Source organism: Dendrobates tinctorius, unplaced genomic scaffold (assembly GCF_039654945.1).
Source record: "Dendrobates tinctorius isolate UK_male_01 unplaced genomic scaffold, ASM3965494v1 ptg000192l, whole genome shotgun sequence".
Classification (NCBI taxonomy): domain Eukaryota; kingdom Metazoa; phylum Chordata; class Amphibia; order Anura; family Dendrobatidae; genus Dendrobates; species Dendrobates tinctorius.
The window spans coordinates 8,876,197-8,891,927 of record NW_027361859.1 but is presented as its reverse complement, the minus strand read 5'-3'; the positions used below and the strand labels follow the sequence as shown (position 1 = coordinate 8,891,927).

Below are 15,731 nucleotides of genomic sequence, written 5' to 3'. Positions count from 1 at the left end.
AGCTTTTCCCAAGAAATCTCATGCGCCTTAGGCACCCCCCACAAATGCATGCTCAAGCAGGATCTGAGGAGCCTCAAATACGTGGGCCTACACCTCACCCCCTTCCTCCCACTACCCAACCTTCAATCCAGCAGCCACAAATGTCTGCCTCTAGCCAACCCCACCAATATGGCCACTTGTTCCCACCCAGTGTTGGAGGCTGGTCCCAACCAGGTTGGGGACGATATGGCTATCTTGGTGGGTATGAGCCACGTGCCTACCACAGCCAACAAGATGCCCCTCCCCATTATTACTCTGGCCAGTACCCCCAACATTCACAGGAGGCAGGACACTTCCCACATCATGGGCATCAGTATGGCCCCACACAGGGCGATGTTGGGCACAGTAGCCAGCAGCAACCCCAGGCTGCTCTTCCGCGTTCTCCTTCCCCAACGTATGAGAATTTATAATTCTCTGTCCACAATCAGTCTGATGCCAGGAAATGTCCAGTGCGGTTTCACTGGTGCTACAAATAACAATCAAAAGGAAAAAACAGGTGGTCTCCTTCACCAAAGTTTGTTAAAAACGTGAAAACTCACATATTTTCACAATGTTTTCTAATCAAATTAATAATCCACCATGACAGGCAAGGCTACCTTACGCCTTTCAGACAGATATTACATGTCTGGACAAAAGACAATATTTAACCATGCTATACTGGTCAAGTGAAAGGATGAAAATACACTACTCACTTGTTAAGACATAGAGAGAGCGTGATATTCTGAAGGCTGGTCGCCTTGAGTTGTTACTATAGATTGCTAGCTAAAAAGGTGACTACTTCACTAAGGCCAGCACGCCTTTCCTAGGCATTAACAAGTGAGTAGTGTATTGTCATCCTTTCACTTTACAGTATAGCGCGGTGAAATATTCTCTTTTGTACAGACAGGTAATATCTGTCTGAAAGGCGTGAGGTAGCCTTGCCTGTCATGGTAGAATATTACGATGATTGGAAAACATTCAGAAGAAATGTGAGTGTTATCTTTTAGCAATAATTTTGGGTCTGGAGACTACCTCTTTTTTCCTTTGTATGGAAAATCTCTCATGTAGCAATGTTGTTATTGCATATTGGGTTTTTTCTTGTGTGTTTGAAAATGTTACTTTTCAAAAAAGTTTTCTTATGCAAAAAGGGCAATTTGGCCCATTGCCATAGTTTGCATATGGCAATATTATGTTTGCCTTTAAAAACAAAAAAAAAAAAAAGGCAAAAGTAAAAATTTGTCTACTACAGTTTACGTATCTGTGATTTCTCTAAAACAGTGTCAGCATACTAACATACGCTTACCAATGCAATAAAACAGTCATAGAATCAGAAGGGGTATAAATATATATATTTAGACACACATAAAACCAAAATTTATAACACAGACACACCATGCTCTTGCCAAGAAGTTTCCCCCTCAGGTGAGATAAAGTAATTAGTGAAAATATTACGCACTTTGAGCCCAGAGAGCGGTCTACGTTGAGGGTAGATAGGTGGTCTCACCCTACGCACATTGTCCGGCCTACGCACAACACCAGCAGAGGAGGAACAATCATGTATCCTGGTGAAGTTATGAAGAAACACACAGGCTTTAACAACTTCATTAACATTTTGTTCGCTCAGCTGAAAGGTAGACTGGAGTACCCGCCATTTGGCACAAAGAATGCCAAAGGAACACTCCACCAGTCGCCTAGCACGTGATAGGTGCAAGTTAAAAATTCTGCGCCTGTGGTCAAGGTTGCGGCAGGGATATGGCCTCATGACATTGCGCGTTAACTGAAATCCCTCATCTGCCACAAGGACATAAGGGACTGATTCTTCAGTGGAACCTGGTAGCTGGCGTGGTGGTGGTAGATCCAACTGGTTGGTGCGTAGCCGCCGAACCATTATGGAAGTATTTTTTTTTTTTTTATCCAATCAATTTTTATTGTAGGAAGTTATATTAGAAAACTTGTATTGAGGGTCTGCCAGAGCCAACAATACAACAGAAAAATATTGTTTATAATTGAAGAATTGGGAGCCAGAGTTCGGCAGCTTACGCACCCGGATATGTTTTCCATCAAGGGCCCCAATACAATTAGGAAACTGGCATTCCTCCTCAAAGTCCCTTGATATCCTCAACCAGTCTTCCATCCTGGGCTTGGGCATGACGACTTGATGGAGTCTTGTCCAGATTTCGATACATGTTGACCTGACTATGCCAGAAATGGTAGATCTTCCAATGAGAAACTCATGGTGGAGGGCGGCATAAGACAGGCCAGTGGACAGGAAGCTGAAGAACAACAGAAATGGATAATTTTAGAATGCATAAAGAGAAAAAAAATCATTTACATGCCGACCAAACTTGGTAGGAATTGAGATAGAATACCACACACATATTTGGTTCCACAATGAGTAAGTGATATTCAGTACATATTAGACCTAACATTCTGGTATGTAAGTTTAAACATATGTGGAATAAGATGAGGGCATTAAACTTAGTCCAATAAGCCAAAAATACATACTTTGGCCCACACATTATGAACGTAGAGAATGTGGTTTGGTAGTATATACCGTATTGTGAGTAGAAGTCGCTCCTCTGCAGATATAGCTTTGCGCATCCTTGTGTCCTGAAAGGTTATCCCAGGGCGCACTGTCTCCAAGAGTCGATCAAATGTGGCAATGTTCATGCGACAGTATTGGTAGAATTTAGCCGGATGCTCCCGCAGAGAAGAATAGAGGCGGTGAAAATGACCTCTTGTGAGTCGTTGCCTCAAAAGTGGATTGACCCACATGTGTCTCCTCCTCCGGGGATCCACTATCACTGGGTGTGGTTGCCCAAAGCGCCGTGACAAAAGCCAGTTGAAGAGAACCTGCTCAGTTGTATTGAAACTCAGACCCTCTGCCATGTTGCACATACAACACCAACACACCTAGTGAAGGCAAGGTCACAAATGGACAGAATGGAGGCAGCCACCTGTTCCTGAGCCAATAAATAGGGTGCAGGCTAATGATTTAAATAGTTTGCAGGCCTCAAAACCGTTAAATGTCCATTTTGCAAGGCTGCGAGAAAATCTCGCCATACGGATTACATACGGATGCTCACATGCGCAAAATGCGCGACCGCACCTTGCTTACGGATGGCCTATGGAGCACTATTTAGAGGTCATTCATCCGTATTACGCCTGTAAACTACACACCGCATTTTGCGCCGGTTAGTGTGACCCCGGCCTTAGATTCATGTCCAAGCGTACTAATAACTGCGCATCACATGTATCCATTTAGGAGTTGCATGTACCTGTGGGTGATGTATGTAGTAGTGGCAGATCCGGGTGCCAATCCAGAGCTGCATGTCCAAGGGAACCTTCCCACAATGGTCCGTCATGCAGGAACAGTGCGATCCGCAGAATGTAAAATGTCCCCAGTGTGATCAACTGGGTGTAAAACATCCATAAATCCAAGGTTAAAGTTAGGGGTCCAGCAAAGTTCCTAGGGTCCAAAATATCCACAGTGCAATCAACTGGGTGTAAAACATCCATAAATCCAAGGTTAAAGTTAGGGGTCCATCAAAGTTCCTAGGATCCAAAATATCCACAGTGCAATCAACTGGGTGTAAAACATCCATAAATCCAAGGTTAAAGTTAGGGGTCCATCAAAGTTCCTAGGGTCCAAAATATCCACAGTGCGATCAACAGGGTGTAAAACATCCCTCGATCCAAGGTTAAAGTTAGGGGTCCATCAAAGTTCCTAAGGTCCAAAGAAAGTCCAGAAGAAAGTCCAACAGAAACAAACAAACCGAGTAGCTGCTGCTGCAATGGGCTGCCAGTAGCACAGCGTTAGTATTATCTCCTCTTCCCCTCCGTCTTGAAGAGAGCAGACAGGCACGTCCACTCTCTCCGGAGTCTAGAGGTGAATACGTGTGTGGTGCATACGGCGTATACAGTGTGTGTGTGTGTGTGGTGCGTATGGCATATACAGTGTGTTGCGTACGGCGTATACAGTGTGTGTGTGTGGTATGTACGGCGTATACAGTGTGTGTGTGTGGTGCGATGGTGTTCCGCTGGTGGTACCGTGCAAGAGGCTGATGCCACCAGCAGTTTCCATATTGAGACACCCATCACTTGGGTGTCCCAATATGGCGGTCGGTGAACTTCCGGCGCTTCGAATTCTGGGATCCGGACACATCTGGACGGAACAGGATGTGAAGACATTATAAGGTAAGTATATATTAGATTCCCATTGTATTGAACTCACATGACCTGTGGGTCTTCTCTCACACAAATCCAGCTATAATCCATTGCTCCAGCCCCTCCCGTTCTCTTGCAATTTGTGCCATCGTAAATAGGTGTTCCAACACCCCTTTTTCAACATATCCTTCTAGTTTGTGGGTGAATTACATTGCATTGGACTACTTAACTATGTGATATCTTTATTGCATTGTAATATATTGATTTATAATATTAGATTAGGTCACCTGTCTATTAGCGATGACCAAATGTGCTCGGATAAGGTCTTATCCGAGCATACTCGGGTACTAACCAAGTGTCTTCGGTATGCTCGAAAAATATGTTTGCGTCCTCGCAGCTGCATGTCTCGGGCCTGTTCAACAGCCTGTTTGTTAGGGAATCCCTATATGCGTTACGACTGTTTAACAGCCGTGAGGCATGCAGCCGCCGGGACTCAAACATATTATTCGAGATGGCCAAAGACAGTCGGTTAGCACACGAGCATGCTCGGATAATGCCTTATCTGAGCACGTTCGTTCATCACTGCTGCTATTTAATACATATTTTTGAAAGACCGACGGGAAGACCATACCATTGTATTGATATCATACACAATCTTTGATATAATTTTGTTCTAATTTGATAGAATGGATCGCAAATTATATCATTTCATTGATGTACATTCTTTATTTAAACAAATGATTCTAGTCATACGACTTTCTATCTATACTGACACTCACTTCAGCATCTGTTTCAGCAGTGTTATTAGAATACCAAAACCCAGATTAGAAGTGTGGCTGATATGGACAAGCACGCTTTCCTTTACCAGTAAGAACATGAAAAGCTGGGTTCAAGTTCATGCATTCAATTTTTATTTTTATTCATTTTATTGCTAATTTTCACTTGACAATATCAAATAAATTCTCTATGGAGTTAAGGTCAGGCGAGTTTGCTGGCCAATCAAACACAGTGATACTGTTGTTTTTAAACCAGGTATTGGTACTTTTGGCAGTGTGGACAGGTGCCAAATCCTGCTGGAGAATTAAATTTACATCTCTAAAAAGCTTGTCTACAGAGGGAAGTGTTGTGAACTCCCTTGCTCGGATTTCTGAGCCGAAGCACACTCTGCTCCCTCTGGTGGTTACTGAGAGTAGTGAAGCTGGCCAGGTGGATGGAGGTTCTCCACCTGACGATGATAATTGGGAATCTGGGATTGCTGGCTGGGAGCATATAATGGAGCTCGCTGCTCTTGAAGGTTGCTGGTGATTTTCTCCTCTGTGTGCATTTGGAGCTCTTTTGTCCCCTGCCTGATCTGCATGTTCAGCTGAGTGATTAATCCTTTGCATCTAATCTGGTTGTGTCTTTTTTTTGCTTTCTATTTTGATGTTAGGGTTCAGCGTGCTCCTTGCTGGGGCCAGCACTGGGCCCTGCTTCATATGTTGCAGATTGTTCAGTCCCGTTATGTTAGTATCTTTTTGCTTGCTGCCAGTTTATACCAGGGTGCTGATCTAGCGGGGGGTGAGATCGTGTGATCTCAGATTTTTTTGTATATCAGAAGTGTTGAACTTTTTCAGGGTTTTGTGCGTGATTACAGACAGCATCTTTTTCTGTCCTGTCCTGTCTAGACAGCTTGGGCCCCACCGTTTGCTCAGTCTGTTCTCTGCCTGTGTTTGTGTCTCATCTTGTCTCACCGACAATATATGTTTGGGGGCCATCTATTCCTTTGGGGATCTGCTCCAGGGCAGTTTAGATTTCATCTCTCTGTCTTTAGGCTTAGTTAGTCCTCCGGTTGTGGCGAAGCGTCTAGGGCATCGTAGGAACGCTCCACGGCTACTGCTAGTTGTGCGGATAGGATCAGGGGTCTGCAATCCGCTTAGTTACTAACCTCTCTGATCTCCTGGTGGCTTAGCCTGTTGCTGCCATCCTCCTCGGTGACCCATTCATAACAGAATCACCAGCCTAACCTGAGATTCTAGGGTACTCAAAAGAAGGAAAGAATTGTAAAAAAAAAAAAAAAGGGTCAGAATTTTTTTTTTATATTTTTTCCTCTTTTTCTGTGGGGCTGTAGGAGGATTTTTTTTCTTTAATGGAGACTAAGCAATTATCCGATCATGTTGAGAAGCTCGCTGCTGAAGTGCGGGGAATTTCTGCCTATCTTGCTCAATCATCTGCTGTAGAACCAAAGATCCCTACTCCTGATGTGTTTTCTGGGGATCGGTCTAAATTTTTGAATTTCAAGAATAACTGTAAACTATTTCTTGCCTTGTAGCCTAATTCATCAAGGAGCTGGTGCAGCAGGTTAAAATTGTCATCTCACTGCTGCACGGCGATCCCCAGGATTGGGCTTTTTCTCTGACACCTGGAGATCCTACTCTGGCTAATGTGGATGCATATTTTCAGGCCCTGGGGTTGTTGTATTTTGAACCTAATACTATTGATCAAGCTGAGAAGACCTTATTGGCATTGAACCAGGGTCAGGATGCTGCGGAGTTATACTGCCAGAAGTTCCGAAAGTGGGCGGTCATTACTAAATGGAATGATGATGCCCTAGCAGCTCTCTTTCGGAAAGGTCTGGCAGAAACCGTAAAAGATGTTATGGTGGGATTTCCTGTCCCCTCTGGTCTTAACGACTCCATGTCATTAGCCATTCAAATTGAACAACGTTTACGTGAACGTAAAAGTACGCAAGAGGCGGTGCTGCCTTTTGAAAAAACTTCTGAACCCATGCAATGTGATAGAGTTCTGTCTAGGACGCAACGTCAAGAGTTTAGAAGGCGTAATAAGTTATGCTTCTTTTGTGGGGAGGCCTCTCATGTTATTTCTGTCTGCCCTAAATGAGAAAAACATTTTGCTCACGCATTTGCGATGGGCAGTGTACAGCCTAAGTTCCTTTTGGCGGTTACCTTGATCTGCTCCTTGTCTACTTTTTCTGCTAAGGCCTTTGTGGATTCAGGAGCAGCTTTGAATCTGATGGATCTTGACTTTGCCAAGCATTGTGGTTTCCCCATGGTGCCCCTGAGAACCCCTCTTCCCTTGAGGGGGATTGATGCTACCCCTTTGGCGGAGAATAAACACCAGTTTTGAACCCAGGTAGTAATGTGGGTCGCCCCGGACCATCAAGAGAATTGTGAATTTTTGGTGTTGCACAATTTACATGATACTATTGTACTGGGTTTTCACTGGTTGCAAACTCATAATCCTGTTTTAGATTGGAAATCTCTGTCTGTGGTGAGTTGGGGTTGTCAATGTGATCTTAGTGACACTCCTGTTTTCTCCACCTCTCCCCAGTCTCAAGACGTTCCTGACTATTTGGCTGATTTTTCTGATGTATTTAGTGAGAGTAAGTCCGCGTCTTTGCCTCCTCATAGGAGTTATGACTGAGCAATTGAGTTAATGCCCGGTTGTAAATTTCCCAAGGGTCGACTTTTCAACTTATCGGTATCTGAACATGATGCTATGCGATCTTATATCACGGAATCATTGGAGAAGGGTTATATCAGACCATCCTCTTCGCCTTTGGATGCTGACTTTTTCTTTGTGGCCAAGAAAGATGGCTCATTAAGGCCATGTATTGACTATTGTTCCGTTAACAAGATCACTGTTAAATATCAGTACCCGTTACCCCTGATTTCTGATTTATTTTCCAAAGTGCTTGTTGGTTTACCAAACTTGACCTCAGGGGGCGTATAATCTTATTAGCATCAAGCACGGGGATGAATGGAAGACTGCGTTTATTACTCCAGAGGGACATTTTGAGTGGTGATGCCTTTTGAGCTCACTAATGCCCCTTCTGTCTTCCAATCTTTTATGAATGATATTTTCTGGGACCTTGTGGATAAGTTTTTGATCATTTTTCTGGATGATATTTTGATTTTTTTCCAGTGATTTTGATTCTCATGTGGAACATGTCCGGACTGTGTTCCGGACTTTGAGGGAAAATACTCTGTAGGTTAACCCCTTCATGACAGCCAATACGTATATTTACTGACCTGAGATATAAGGGAATATCATCCCCATACAGGTGACAATCCAGCAGCTGTCGGCTGTCCACTATATCTGACAACTTGCTGTATCACAAATGATCAGTGTTGGCACCATCCATATCTGTTTAACCCCTTAGTTGCTGCTGTCAAAAGTGACTACATCAAATAAACTGTTAATAGATTGTGGGGGCTTGCACTTTAATCTAATTGTCCCACCGATATCATGATTGTGTGGTCCTGATGTTTGCCATAGCAGTTCATGGCCAAATAGCGGCCTTAGAGTCTGCCGGCTACAGCTGCCAGTTCAGAAGTTAGTGGCATTTAGGTGGTAAACAAACACTTTTTCATTCCGGCTATACCACTTTGCATTAATTCCTGAAAATCACCTGAAGGGTTAATAAACTACCTGACAGCAGTTTTCAATATGTCAGGGGGTGCAGTTTTTGACATGGTATCATGTTTGGGGTTTTCTAATATATAGCACCCCTAAAGTCACTTCAAACTTGGATAGGTCCCTCAAAAAAATAAATTTTGTAAATTTCCTTGAAAAAATGAAAAATTACTGCTACATTTTTAAACCTCCTAAAAGGCTGACAAAATACATTAGCATTAGAGTTGAGCGATACCGTCCGATACTTCAAAGTATCGGATCGGAATGGATCGGCCGATCTTTAAAAAAAGTATCGGTATCGCCGATTCCGATACCGGAAGTCCCATTCAAGTCTATGGGACTTCCGGTATCGGAATAAGAAAAACCCTGTTTTTGCCTTGTACAGCCTCTCTGGGGTCTGTACGGGCCTTTCGGGGGGCTGTGCCGGCCTGCCAGGGGGTCTGTGCCGGCCTGCCGGGGGGCTGTGCCGGCCTGCCAGGGGGGCTGTGCAGGCCTGCCGGTGGTCTGTGCAGGCTCCGGTGGTCTGTGCCGGCCTGCCGGGGGGCTGTGCCGGCCTGCCGGTGGTCTGTGCAGGCTCCGGGGGGCTGTGCCGGCCTGCCGGGGGGCTTTGCAGGCTCCGGGGGGCTGTGCCGGCCTGCCGGGGGGCTGTGCCGGCCTGCCGGGGGGCTGTGCAGGCTTCGGGGGGCTGTGCCGGCCTGCTGGGGGGCTGTGCCGGCCTGCCGGTGGTCTGTGCAGGCTTCGGGGGTCTGTGCAGGCATCGTCCGATGGGACTACAAGTCCCATCGGGCGATGCCTGCTACCATGACAGTGATTGACACATTAGCCAATGATGGGACAGTAGTAGTCCCATCATCCGGCTAATGTGCTGAATGTAAAAAAAAAAAAAAAAAAAAAAAATTACATGCTACATACATACAACATGCATACTACATACATGCTACATTCATACTACATACTACATACATGCTACATTCATACTACATAAATACTACATACATACTACATATATACTACATGCATGCTACATACATACAACATGCATACTACATACATGCTACATTCATACTACATAAATACTACATGCAACATACATACTACATATATACTACATACATACTACATATATACTACATGCATGCTACATACATACTACATGCTACATACATACCACATATACTACATACATACTACATGCATGCTACATACATACCACATACATACCACATACATACTACATACATGCTACATACATACTGCATGCTACATGCATGCTACATACATACTACATACATACTACATACATACTACATATATACTACATGCATGCTACATGCATACTGCATGCTACATGCATGCTACATACATACTACATACATACTACATGCTACATACATACCACATATATACTACATACATACTACATACAATACATTCATACAATACATACATAGACATACAGTACATATAACTGGAATTTCCCACGCAGCAATGGCATAAAGTGAGACTAGGGACTTTTTTTTTTTTAAGTGGCGGAGGAATACAGTGCGGAAGGATACCTACCTTCCGTCATTGGATTCCTGCAGCCCGTAGAGAACGGCAGCATCATCTGATGCTGCAGTTCTCTACCCAAGATCGTCGTGGGACACACTCGTGGACTGCTTCGGATCGTGGGTGAGTATTTTTGTGGTTTGTTATGTTAATATTTATTCCGGAAAAGACAATGGCTTCGGGGAACAATGTGACAAGTATTGGTAAGTATGTTACTCTATGTTATATGTACTGTATGTCTATGTATGTATTGTATGTAGTATGTATGTAGTATATATGTGGTATGTATGTAGCATGTAGTATGTATGTAGTATGTATGTAGCATGCATGTAGCATGCAGTATGTATGTAGCATGCATGTAGTATATATGTAGTATGTATGTAGCATGTAGTATGTATGTAGTATGTATGTAGCATGCATGTAGCATGCAGTATGTATGTAGCATGCATGTAGTATATATGTAGTATGTATGTAGCATGCATGTAGTATATATGTAGTATGTATGTAGCATGTATGTAGTATGTATGTGGTATGTATGTAGCATGTAGTATGTATGTAGCATGCATGTAGCATGCATGTAGCATGCATGTAGTATGTATGTAGTATGTATGTAGCATGTATGTGGTATGTATGTAGCATGTAGTATGTATGTAGCATGCATGTAGTATATATGTAGTATGTAGCATGTAGTATGTATGTAGTATGTATGTAGTATGTATGTGGTATGTATGTAGCATGCAGTATGTATGTAGCATGTATGTAGTATGTATGTAGTATGTATGTAGCATGTAGTATGTATGTAGCATGCATGTAGCATGCATGTAGTATGTATGTAGCATGTATGTAGTATGTATGTAGCATGCAGTATGTATGTAGTATATATGTAGTATGTATGTAGTATATATGTAGTATGTATGTAGCATGTAGTATGTATGTAGCATGCAGTATGTATGTAGCATATATGTAGTATGTATGTAGTATATATGTAGTATGTATGTAGCATGTAGTATGTATGTAGCATGCATGTAGTATGCATGTAGTATGTATGTAGTATTTTTTTTTTTTTTTTTAACATTTAACACATTAGCCGGATGATGGGACTACTACTGTCCCATCATTGGCTAATGTGTCAATCACTGTCATGGTAGCAGGCATCGCCAGATGGGACTTGTAGTCCCATCGGACGATGCTTGCACAGACCCCCGGACATCAGCACAGCCCCCCGGCAGGCCGGTACAGACCCCCACAGGGTGCACAGACCACCGGCAGGCCGGCACAGCCCCCCGGCAGGCCGGTACAGACCCCCACAGGGTGCACAGACCACCGGCAGGCCGGCACAGCCCCCCGGCAGGCCGGTACAGACCCCCACAGGGTGCACAGACCACCGGCAGGCCGGCACAGCCCCCCGGCAGGCCGGTACAGACCCCGGGCAGTCCACACAGCCCCCCGGCAGAGACCCCCGGAAGGCCCGAAATGACGGCGCATCATGATGCGCACACACCGCGCATCATGATGACGTCAGGCTGTCAATCAACTTTGAACTTCCGATTCCGATGCCGAATTCCGATATTGAAAAAATATCGGAAGTCGGTATCGGAATTCCGATACAGCAAGTATCGGCCGATACCCGATACTTGCGGTATCGGAATGCTCAACACTAATTAGCATTTTAAAAATGACGCTGATGTAAGGCAGGCATGAGGGAAATGTTATTTATGAATGTTTTTCTGTGGTATGACTATCTGGATTAAAGGGATAATCAGTCAAAGTTTGAAAATTGCAATTTTTTTACATTTTTGTCAAGTTTCTGATTTTTTTTTAATTTTTTTTTATAAAAAACACAAAATATATCAATCTAAATTTTCCACTATCATAAATTATAATGTGCCACGAAAAAAAAGTCTCAAAATCACTGGGATTTGTTGAAGCATTCCAGAGTTATGACCACATAAAGTGATATTGGTCAGAATTTTAAAAATTGGTTCCGTCACAAAGGGATTCATTTTGTAAGAATTTTAAAAATTGGCCCGGTCACAAAGGGATTCATTTTGTCCCCGTCTGCTATTGAAATGGACCCGGCCAAGGTACAGGCCATTTATGATTGGGTTCAGCCCACTTCTCTGAAGGCTCTTCAGAAGTTTTTGGGTTTTGTTAATTTCTACCGTAAATTTAAGTAATTTTTCTGGTATTGTTAAACTTTTGACGGATTCGACCAAAAAGGGCGCTGATGTGGTAAATTGGTCTCTAGAGGCAGTCTCGGCATTTCAGGAGCTTAAGCAGAGATTCACTTCTGCTCCGGTTCTACGGCAACCTGATGTTTCACTCCCTTTTCAGGTGGAGATAGATGCTTCTGAGATTGGTGCAGGAGCAGTTTTGTCTCAAAGAGATCCGGTAACCTCTAAGATGAATCCCTGTGCCTTCTTTTCTCGAAAATTTTCTCCATCTGAACGTAGCCATGATGTGGGGAATCAGGAATTATTGGTGATGAAATGGGCATTTGAAGAGTGGAGACATTGGTTGGAGGGAGCCAGACATCAAGTTGTGATCCTCACCGATCACAAGAATTTATCTTGAATCAGCCAAGCGCTTGAATCCTAGACAGGCTAGGTGGGCCTTGTTTTTCATGTGTTTTAATTTTGTGGTCTCCTTTCTTCCGGGCACTAAGAATGTTAAGGCGGACGCCCTTTCTAGGAGTTTCTTTGCGGATTCTCTTGACGTGACCGAGCCTGCGACCATTCTAAATGAGGGTGTAGTTCTTTCCGCCATCTCTCCTGATTTGAGACATGTTCTGGAGGAATTTCAGGAGGCTAAACCTGAACGATGCCCTATGGGAAAATTGTATGTCCCTGACCAGGGGAGGATAAGAGAAATGTCTGAAATTCATTGCCCCGTGTTGGCTGGTCATCCAGGTATCTTTGGTACCAGAGATTTGGTGAGTCGGTCTTTTTGGTGGCCTGCCTTATCTCGTGATGTCAGAAATTTTGTGCAGTCCTGTGGGACTTGTTCTCGGTCTAAGCCCTGTTCTCGTGCTAGTGGTTTGTTGATGCCCCTGCCGGTGCCCAGGAGGCCATGGACCCATATCTCAATGGATTTTATCTCTGATCTCCCTGTCTCTCAGAGAATGACTGTTATTTGGGTGATCTGTGATAGATTTTCTAAGATGGTCCATCTTGTACCACTCCCAAAGTTGCCATCTTCTTATGAGTTGGTGCCCTTGTTTTTACAACAAGTGGTTCATTTGCACTATGATGTCAATACAGGCCTCATCTTTTTTTTTTTTTTTTTAACTTTTTATTGAAGTATTCCATAACATAGTATATCAAACACATAAGATTACAGTATTAAGTCAGAATCATTCATAATGACATAACTATGATATCACACTTTCAATAATAATAAACAAATAAAACAAATACAACACAGTATTCTACACGATACATTATACCATCCATTGCATCTTCTAGCTAACAGGGTCCGTTTTAGGATCCGTGAACTCGTACCAGGTCAGATTATAAAAGACACATTTTAAAATTTACACAAATCAAAACTCGCATGGTCTAGATGTGATATACATCAGGGATTACATCTTGAAATCGAAAAGACCATAGCATTAGGAGCCAAGTGTGTCCTAGGGGAATCACACCACCTTTCCCAAATCTTATGGAACTTCTGGGGACATTTTCTGTTTTTATACAATATGTTCTTGTAAGGGATTATGTCATTCACTAATTTCTTCCATTGATTGATCGAAGGGGATTTCCCTCCCATCCACCTCAACACCACTGCTTTCCTAGCCATAAATAGAAGCTCTCAAAGAAATATTCTATCATAATGAACCCACAACTCTTCATCCAGAACACCCAGGAGACATAGTTCAGGAGTGCATTCAATCGGTATTCCCAATATTCGTTCCAATGTATACATGACATGACTCCAATACCCTCGTACACTGCCACATCTCCAGATAAGGTGCCAAAAGTCCGCTCCGGATTCCCCACATCTATGACATTCATCCGTTTCCCTTCTACCTAATTTATGAAGTCTGCTTGGGGTCAAATAAGACTTGTGAAGAATATATAATTGGATTACCTTGTTTGCAGCTGGTGACACCATCGTATTAACCAGTGTTTTAAATCACGCAACTGACCAGCTAAATAATATAAATACAAGTCAGGGAGAGCATAACCACGCTGGTTTTTGGGCCTCTGCAGGGATCTAATACTCAATCTAGACGTTCCCCATACAAACGTTGCTATCATGCTATGTATTTTTTTAAAGAAACCCTTAGGGACTCTTATTGATATGTGCTCCAGTATATATAAACATTTAGGAAAGATTATCATTTTTATCAATCCAATTCTGTCCGCGATAGGGGAAGCCGGGACCATATCTCAGATTTTTTCTTCACCATATCTCACAGGGGGTATATATTATCTTTTCTCTCATCTTTTTAAGTGGGAGAACTAGCACAATTGGTGGCTGACTAAATACTTTTTTCCCCACTGTATATACACACAGCACTGCTACAGTTGCATACACAGTATACACATTACATAATCATATGATCTGAAAGGTCCTTGAGCTAGTCATGTGGAAGGTCCTCGGAATGTGCAGCCTCTGTGCAGGTCCTGGTACCTTCCTTTTCTGGTCTGCACCAATCAGATGTGGGGGTGGAGAAGAGCAGTTCTCTCAGTGAGCAGGAAGGACACTGTCTCAGCATTCCCCTCTGTCACAGTCTATCACTTATTAGTAAGATTTTTTCTTGCTAAAAGTGTCTTATAGTACAAAAAATACTGTAAGTTTAATGATTTTTAAAAACAGCTTTCATGCGTCTTGGCATGCTTGCCACCAGTCTTTCACACTGATTCTGGCGCAAAAAAAAGCAGTTCTTTTTTGTTTGATGGCTTGTGACTATCCATCAGCCTCCTGATTACATTCCAGAGGTTTTCAATGGGGTTCAGGTCTGGAGAATGGGCTGCCCTTGACAGGGTTTTGATGTGGTGGTCTCTTATTTTTTGTCAGAGGTGTATATAGTTTCTCCCCATCTGAGTTATATTTTATGGTCAACAAAATATACGATTTTCCAGTAATTCGTTCTTCACACTCTAGGTATGATAATCTCTTCTCCCTGTATGAGATTTTTGATGTTTAAAGGGGTTGTCCACTACTTAAATAACCCCTTCTCATTCCTCATGTTTATACAAACTTCTCTTGCCAGCGGTGTTTCGGCACTAGCGTTCCCGGGGCCCCAGTTTTCCTGTTGATTTTCATTAAGTCTCAAGGAGGGAACAGTGAAGTTGGCGCTGATTAGGTGCAAGGCTCGTGTAAAGTAGCTACACATGAGCCGCAGGAAGGCAAGTGCCGACACTGCTGGAATGGAGCCAGAACGAAAAAAAAGTATGAGTTTTTATTTTAAAGAGGCCAATCATGAGGAATGACAAGGGGTTGTCCTAGTAGTGGACAACCTCTTTAAGAAAATACAATTTTCCGTTAAAATATTTACAACATTCTGAACATGAAAAAGGCTTTTCCCCTGTGGGACTTATCTGATGTTTATCAAGAGTTGATTTCTGTGCAAAACAGTT

The 15,731-nt window shown here is 43.0% G+C and overlaps 1 pseudogene; it reads right to left on the bottom strand.

Moving 5' to 3' along the window:
• Positions 1-15,731, bottom strand: part of LOC141055963 (uncharacterized) — a 231,667-nt pseudogene that overhangs the window by 36,820 nt on the left and 179,116 nt on the right.